This window comes from Fukomys damarensis, unplaced genomic scaffold, assembly GCF_012274545.1.
Source record: "Fukomys damarensis isolate Sample0158 unplaced genomic scaffold, DMR_v1.0_HiC HiC_scaffold_30, whole genome shotgun sequence".
NCBI classification, from domain to species: domain Eukaryota; kingdom Metazoa; phylum Chordata; class Mammalia; order Rodentia; family Bathyergidae; genus Fukomys; species Fukomys damarensis.
The window spans coordinates 58270835-58280020 of record NW_022900942.1 but is presented as its reverse complement, the minus strand read 5'-3'; positions in this window follow the sequence as shown (position 1 = coordinate 58280020).

Genomic DNA, 9186 nt, shown 5'->3' with positions numbered 1-9186 from the left:
CGAGTGCTGGGATTACAGGTGTGTGCCACCAGGCCCGGCAAAAAGTAGATTTTTCTCATAGTGGAAAAAGAAAATGAAAGATGTTGGTTTGCTAAATAATCCAGTACTGTATAAAATATGGAAATGGAAATCTGTTACCTGACATTAATGAAAGTAGACATGCAGCAAGATAATTCATTGCCAGTTTCCTTCATCTAAAAAAAATCAGATTCTTAGAAATTTAGAAATATTAAAGTAAACTCTTTTGTATTCCTTGAAATACCACTGTTTATAGAGTGGTATACATCCCTGCCAATTTTGCTCCCTAGAAGCATGTTTTTGTTTGGTTTTTAAGACAGGATCCCTGTAGGTTAAGCTGGCCTTGAACTCACTGTGTAGCCCAGGCTGGCCTCAAACTTGGGGTGCTCCTCCTGCCTCAGCCTCCCCAGGGCTGGGATCACAGGTATATCCCATCACATCAAATGATCACTGGCATCATTTTTTTTTAAATCTTCAGGTGGGCATAGTGACACTGGCCTATAATCCCAGCACTTGGTGAGACTGAGGCAGGATCACAAATTTGAGCACAGCCCTAGCAATTTAGCAACTTAGACTATGTCAAAATAAAAAAGAACTGGGGATGTAGCTCAGTGCAGTGGCTTTGGGTTCAGTGTCTTGTAACACACACACACACGCTAATAATAAAACCTTTGAACAAGTCAGGTGTGGCATGCGCCTGTAATTCCAGAGTTTGGGAAGCAAAAGCAGGAAGATCACAGATTGAAAGTGAGATCCTGTCTCAGAAGAATAATAAAAGGTTACATTTGGAACTGCGTTTTCACTGTCCCCATCTTTCCAACTTTCACCTAGACACAGCTAGCTTTTTGCAGAGTTAAGATCAAGTGGAGTAGATGGTGAAGTAGCAGATGCAGGAGGAAGGTAGGATATTCAGTATGAGTGAGCAATGAGCTGCTGCTACTTATAACTATAAACTTTTTGGTTTTTGAGATGGTTTCACTTTGTAGTTCAGGCTGGCTGGCCCTGAACTCACTGTGTTGCTCAGGCTGGCCTTGAACTCGTGGCAATCCTTCTGCCTCTGCCTCCTGAGTGTTGGGATCACAGGCGTGTGCCACCATGCCTGGCTCATTTTTAATCTCATGCTTTCTAGCATAGAACACAGTCAAACAGAATACTTGAGACAAAACCAGAACAATATTTCTGTAAAGTCCCAAATGGCAAGATTTAGGAAAAGTGTGGAAAACTTCCTACAGGGTTTGAAAAGTTAAATTCAAACTATTTCTTGAAGTACCGTGTAACGTTAGTGCATAACCAAATAGAGCTACGCATCTATTGAGCCTTTTTGGAGTTGTAGGGTACTCAGAAGAAGCTAAAACACCGGCCAGAACAATTGAAGCTTGCAGTCTGTGTGCTGAAGGCTTCACCCCTGTGTACCTGGATTTGGAAATTGGCCTTGGGAGGAGGAAAGGTCAAACAAGGTTGGAGGGGGCCTCAGCACGATAGGACAGGACTTGTAGAAGAGACACCAGAGCCCTCTGTTCCTGCCTGAGCACACAAAAGCCACGTGAGGGCTGGAGGAGGTGTCATCTTTACCTCGCCCAAGGAGAAGCCTTGGCAGATACGACCCATGCTCGAACCCGATCTCCTGACCTCTGGAACTATGGGAGCAGATGCTGTTTATGTCACACACATGGTTATGGCAGCCCGAGCAGGTAAACACAAAATCCAAGGCTCTTGGCTGAGGGTTGGGGGAAAGTTACCTCCTGCTTCAACTGGTTTAGGAACTATGGTGCAGCGGCTTCCCGTGTTCTCTCCTTCCAAAGACAGTCAGTTTGAGGGCCGTGTTCTCAGAGACTGGATAGAAGGGTACTGGCCGCTTTTAGGATAAAGAGATAGATAGGAACTTTGCTAGGAGAAGAAAGTATGCAGGATATTTGGGAAGTTTTCCGATGAGGTCCAGGGAACATTGCCTGTGACTGGTGAGGACGCATGGAGAATGGTGGACTATTGGAAACAGCAGGGGAGCTACTTACAGTACGCTAAAGAGTAGGGAGATGTGCACACAGATTATCAACGTGATGTCCTCAAGGGCTTGCATGGATTCTAAAATACTGTGAAGCAAGGTTTTAATTAAAATTTTTTTTGTACTGGAGTTAGAACTCGAGACACGCTAAAGAGTAGGGAGATGTGCACACAGAATTATCAACGTGATGTCCTCAAGGGCTTGCATGGGTTCTAAAATACTGTGAAGCAAGGTTTTAATTAAAATTTTTTTTGTACTGGAGTTAGAACTCGAGACCTTGGGCTTGGGAGGCAGGTGGCGGAACCACTGAGCCAAGTCCCCAGCTCAGCAGAGTTTTTTTGTTTTTTGTTTTTAATTATTATTTATTTATTTTTGGCTTTTTGAGACAGGGTCTCACTATGTAGTTGAAACTGACCTGGAACTCACTATGTAGAAGAACCACTGAGCCAAGTCCCCAGCTCAGCAGTTTTTTTGTTTTTAATTATTATTTATTTATTTTTGGTTTTTTGAGACAGGGTCTCACTATGTAGTTGAAACTGACCTGGAACTCACTATGTAGCTCAGGCTGGTTTGAACTCATCAAGATTCTCCTGCCTCAGCCTCCTGAGTACTGGGATTACAGGCATATGCCACCACACCCAGCTCAGCAGGGTTTTGGGGCTGAGGTTGGTTTGTGTGTTTGTTTTTTCTGACAATCTGGAAGAATACAGACCATGTGGAGCTAACCTTGAGATAAGATTAACTACCATGCAATTTACTACCCAGTTATCAATCTAGATTCAGAAGACTCAGACTTTGATATTAATCTTAGTTTACTTATTTAAAACACTTTTTTTATGTTTGTTTTTGAGACAGGATCTCCCTCTATAGTCCAGGCTGGCCTTGAAGTCACATTGATAAGGTCCCAAGCCCTTATATTCTGAGCTGGGCCAAGGGTTGTATCATGAAAACCTGTGAGGCAAAGGGGCTTGGGCTGGGGTGGTTAATCCTGAAGCTTGCAGGAAGAGATTTTCTGCCTCAGCATCCTGAGTGCTGGGATTAAAGTCATCAGCTTGGCTTTTCTGTATCTTCTGTTACCCTGGTACTGACAGAAAATCTTCATGCTCTTAGAGCCCCAGCAGAGTCCAAGAATTAAACTGAAAGCTGAGTGTGGTGGTGCATGCCTATAATCCCAGCATTTGGGAGGCTGAGGCAGTAGGATCACCGAGTTTGAGGACAGCCTAGACTACATGGTGAGTAGTCAGCCTGAAGTACACCATAAGACCCTGTCTTCAAAACAAAACAAACAAAAAAACCCCAAATAATTAAATTGACATAGGGTAGGTGAACAGGAGAAAGCCTTTCATGTTCATACAAGTTTTACATGGCATAGAAACACTTCTAGGGCCAGGGATTTATTTAGTTCAGTGGTTCTGCCGCTTGCCTTGTAAACGCAAGGACTTGAGTTCGATCCCCATTTCCCCCCAAAAAAAAGAAAAAATTAAGAAAATGAAAATCCAAAGAAGTATAATGGGTTACTTATGCACTTAATTGGACAAAGACTAGTGAGTCATGAAGAACGACTGAATTATGAGGGAAGGCTTGGAGACCCTTAAAGTTTTCACAAAGATGAGTTATTTTCCCAGCTCAGTGGTTCTGCCGCTTGCCTTGTAAACGCAAGGACTTGAGTTCGATCCCCAGTTCCCCCCCCAAAAAAAAAAAATTAAGAAAATGAAAATCCAAAGAAGTATAATGGGTTACTTATGCATTTAATTGGACAAAGACTAGTGAGTCATGAAGAGCGACTGAATTATGAGGGAAGGCTTGGAGACCCTTAAAGTTTTCACAAAGATGAGTTATTTTCCCGAGGTCTGTGCAGACTCCTTGCATCTCAACTGGAGGTCGGGACATTGTTTTCTTCTAGTGTGGTCAGAGCATCTTTCATGCAGGAAATCTTTCTTCAGACCAAACCATTGTGTAACCTTAGGTCTTGGAGACTGGCTTTAACACAATCCCATCAGGAATGTGAGCAGATATCCAGGGTCAGCAGTAGTCTTTCAGAGTCCACACGAGTGCCCTACTGATAGTGCACATGGGCATTCAATAAGACACACGCACACATGGCCCCTCGGGGTCTGTGCCCAGGCTCTCGAGACCGCTGTGTATTCAGCAGCCCCACAGTTGAATATGGCAATGCTTCGTGTAGGGACTTCATCCCTGGCTTGGAAGGATCAGCACAAGGGGCAGGGCGACGTCTGCCAACTTTTGTTTCCCAAGTTCCTTTGATTTACTGTCACTGTGCCAGAAAGGTGTATTTTTCACTCCTTCAACCTAAAATGTTTTCCCCTTTGTGAAGATGTTGTAGTCTACGTCTAGATGTCCCCGCAAAGCCTCATGTGGTCACAGGCTTTTTCAGAGGTGGCTGGATCTGCAGTGTGTGGATTGACTTGGTGCAGCACTAGGCCCGAGGGCACTAGGATTAAGGGTGTGAGTGCTGCCCCCCTATGTAGACTGGATGAGATAAAAGGGGCACCATGAACTATTGCCCCTCTGCCATGTGCCACCCTGCCTTGGAGCCAGCGAGATGGACTGAAAGCTACAAACTGTGAGTCAAATAAACCTTTCCCCCTTTAACTTTGAGTGTCAGCAACAAGAAAAAACTAAGATAAACATGCTCATTTTAAAAAAATCAAGGGCCAGAGATTTAGCTCCGTGGTTCTACCACCTGTCTTACAAGTGCAGGGTCCGGAGTTCGATCCCAGCTACTCCCAAAACAATAAAATTTAAAAAAATAAAAATTCAAACAATGCCAACAGCAGAATAAGCAGAAATCACCCACAGCCTAAACACAATAGTCCTATGTAGTCTTACAAACTTTTTATATACATGCCTCCCTATGTAGGCGTGAGCCTACAAGTTTATTCCCAACCAGGGGCCGAACAAGGATGAAAGACAAAGACACAAAGATAATTTGGGGGCTCTTTGCCTCTAGTGATCAAAGAGCCCTGAGCATTCAGCTCACCTCTATTTTATTCAGTTAGAGAAACAATTAGAGAGAAGATTCATCTGCGCCTTGCACCCAGGTGAACAGCCCATGCTCAGCCGCACTGACTCTTCTCTGGAACCTGCACTGTGCTAGCAGGCCTGCACCTTGCCAGAGGAGGCACTGCTTGCTGTTTTTCTCTTCTGTGCTCCCAGAGAAGGCCAAGTAAGCCTCCATCCTCATTATCTGGTCTGCTCCATGCCTACAGACAAACACGCACCCAAACATAAAATACTCATGGGGAAAAGCAGGTCACATAGCAGTGCAGTATTATCCAGATTTGCCAGTAAGCTTAAGAATACATACTTTTAAAAAACAGCTCCTTTCACCTTAAAAATTATTCATACATTTGAAAACCAAAGGGAATTTCGGAAGCTCAAAGTAAAAGTCATCCAGACATCTACCGAGCAGAGAGGGCCACTATACAAATTTTAATACAAATCCCTTAGGACATTTGTAGTCCGATTAAAAAAATAATAAAAACAAAATTCAGAAAAACAGGAAGGAGGACTATGTGTTGCTTTTAAATTTTAAAAACACAACAGCAGATTTTCAGCTGCTGGGAAAGAAGACAAGCCAGGCAGCTGCTTATCTACCACAGCAGGGGCCTGGAAAACACTCGCCAGAGTGAAATAGGAAGAAGCGAGCACTCCGCCCAGACAAACACGCAGGGGGGCGGACTGAACAAGAGCCTAGCACTCGCTCTCACCGGAACTGCCTGCCCCTAGGTAGCAGCACCCTCTGCCCTGCTGAGAGCTGGGGTTTTCTGGGACCCCTCTTCAGCAGGCTCTGAACCCCACTGCTTCACTAGCCCCTCAGCGTCTGCTTCCTGCTCTGCTGGGCATCTCAGGCTCAGTCATGGCTTTCCAAGAGGCACATTCACCATGGCAGAGCAGCCACAAAGCTCTCTGTCCGGGATCCTGCGCCACTTTCATGGTCTTCATTAACTTGCTAATTGTTGTCCTGAGTCCTAATGTTTCCAGGTTCCAAGTGAACCCCAAATTGTTGAAGAGTCATGAGAAAAATCCTCTCATGGTTTATTAATTGTTGGTTTCCAAGTCCGACCTTTTCAACAAAATGATTAGTGGTCTCTGGTCTGTGAACAGGTGTCAAGCTGGCTGCAAATGATCACTGAAGAGAGTTTGCTAAACATTCAAATTCTCAGGCCAAGGGCTCTGGAGGAGCAAGAATTTTGAATTTTAAGAACTAGCATGATACCAGGTGTGGTGATGCAAGTTTGCACTCCAGAGGTTGAGGTAGGAGGCTTGTGGAGAGTTGGAGGCCAGACTGGGCTGCACAGTGAGTGCAAAACAAAACAAAACAAAAAACAGGAGGGAGGGAGGAAGGGGTAGAAAGAGAGAGAGAGAGAGAGAGAGAGAGAGAGAGAGAGAGAGAAAGAGGGAGAAAGAGAGAGGAGAACCAGCACTGAAATGCAAGGAAATGTTAGTTGCTAGCCAGACGTCCATTTCTCCCTTTTTCCCTAGTAAAAACTACACTTTTACAAAAAGCATCATGTACCCAGCTGTAGACTACACATCCCAGACTCCCTTGCAGTGGAAATGACTATGTATTAGCCGATTTTGGCAAAAGTCATTGGGCTTCTAGGAAGGCTCTTAAAAGAGGATCAAACACATTCAGCAAGAACCCTTTACCCTCATTCTTCACTGTATTCATTAAATTTTTTAAAAATTATTATATTTTAAGCACAGGGTCTCATTATGTAGCACAGGCTGGCCTTGACCTCACTATGTAGCACAGGCCGGCTGCCTTACCCTCTGGAGGGCTAGGATTACAGGTGTGGGCCACCATGCCTCTTTGAACTTTAGAAATGACTATGTATTAGCCGATTTTGGCAGAAATCATTGGGCTTCTAGGAAAGCTCTTAAAAGAGGATCAAACACATTCAGCAAGAACCCTTTACCCTCATTCTTCACTGTATTCATTAAAATTTTTAAAAAATTATTATATTTTAAGCACAGGGTCTCATTATGTAACACAGGCTGGCCTTGACCTCACTATGTAGCACAGGTCGGCTGCCTTACCCTCTGGAGGGCTAGGATTACAGGTGTGGGCCACCATGCCTCTTTGAACTTTATTTGAAACATTCAAGTGGTCAAGTTTAGTGACTAAAGATTACATTTATTTTTCTACAGCTTCAGTCTTTCTACATGTTTCTATAAGGAATATTCATAAGAGTGTTAAAAAAGGCAACTGGGTTTTAAATACTATTTATTACTTTTCAAATTGAGAGCTAATCTGTAGACAAGGCCCTGAATTTATATTTATGAACCCTTAACAATATATATATGTCTGTGTATATGTATATATATATATATATGTATGTATGTATGTTTCCTTTTGTAGGTTTCTTCAGTTATTGGCGAGGCAATCTGGCAAATGTTATCCGATATTTTCCAACGCAAGCTCTAAACTTTGCTTTTAAGGACAAATACAAACACGGCCCGATAATATGTTTTAATCAGGGTTCTCTGGAGAAGAAGCAACAGAAGATCTGTCTATCTGTCCATCTGTCTTAGTCACTTGCCACATAACAATATTTTGGTTGCAATGAACTACATAACAAAAGAGATGCAATAAGATTACTTGCCTAGCAACACTGTAGCTGATTCAGTTTGTGTAAGCACACTATGATATTTGCACAGTAGTGAGTTCCAGGTCAGTCTCAACTACATAGTGAGACTCTGTTTCAAAATAAATAAATAAATTAATAAATTTAATAAAGGCAGGGGAAAAGAACTGATGTCTGAGTCCCAGGGCCATAGGAGATGATCAACCCTCTTGTTCTACTTGGGCCTTGCTTTGATTGGACAAGGCCACCCACAGCAGGAAGGTGATCTGCGTTCCTCAGGCTACTGGTTTACATGTTGCCCTCGTGTATCAGCGCCCGCCCCCAGGGACACACAGGACAGATGCAAGCCGGACACCGAGAGTCCAAGAAACTTCCCAGTGCTGGAGGATAAAACAGAGGTCTAGATCTACAGAGTGTGCAAATAAATGGCAGGAAAATTCAGGTGTAACTAATGGGAATGGCGAGGTATGGAGAGAAAGAAGCCGAGTGCCAGACTCGTGCGCTCGATTCCTCACTTCGATTTTCATAGCTGGGGATAACAGTTACTCCCCAAAGGCGACAAAGAAGTTCAGCGCAGGAGAAGCCAGAGCTAAATGGAGAGGTGGAAAGCAGTGGTTTCCTCCCAGGTGGCTCTGAGGACTGGTGAGGAGAGGGAAGATTTTCTTTCCTTGCTGTCCCCCTGTACTTTTGACCCTGTGCTCCGTTTTAGCGGGTGCCAAGGCAGCATGATTTGGTTTGGTTTTATTTTACTCTGAGCCCTTAAGGTTCTGACAACTAGATGATGTGGGTGTGAGACCTGACTGAGCTAAACTGTTGCTTCCCCCTCTTCTTATCAAACATCAGGAAAAGCTAATTGCTAACTTGGTTAACAGCCCACCCAAGGGCAAACGAATGACAGAAGGTGACCATAAAACACTGTCTCCATAAAATAAACAGTGTGTTTGGAACCTTACCCCCTTGTAGCTGTGTGAATACCCTGACCTATGTTTGAACTTCTTTGCTTGAAAAAGAACTATAAAACCTATGCACTGTGCTGTAAGGGGGCTTCACTTCTCTGAGAGAGTGGAGTCCGCACGTGTGTAATAGACTTCCTTCAGTTTTATGTGTGTCCCGGTACTTGGTGTTCTCTCACTGGCTCGGTACAACAGCAGGGAGCCACCAAGGGGACAATCTGGAGCTCTCTTGGCCCTTGGATGCTCTACTGGCTGTCACAGGGAGGGGTGAGATGTTTACTAGTCCTCAAAAAATGTGGACTTAAATGATCTTCCAAAACAACTTCTGGTAGCTACAACACCAATGTTTTGAGATTACTTAATAAACATTTTGGTTTTTTGAGACAGGGCCTTGCTGTAGTTCAGGCTGGCAAGGTAGATCAATTGCAGATGGAAATGGAATCTAGAGACCCGAGGGGGCAGGGAGGGAGGAAGGGGGACAAAAAAAGAGTTAAGATGTGTCATATACCAACTCCTCAAGCAAAATGTACTCATTACGCACCGAAAGTAAGTATTAGTACAAATTACTAAAAAAAAAAAAAAAAAAAAAAAAAAAAAAAAA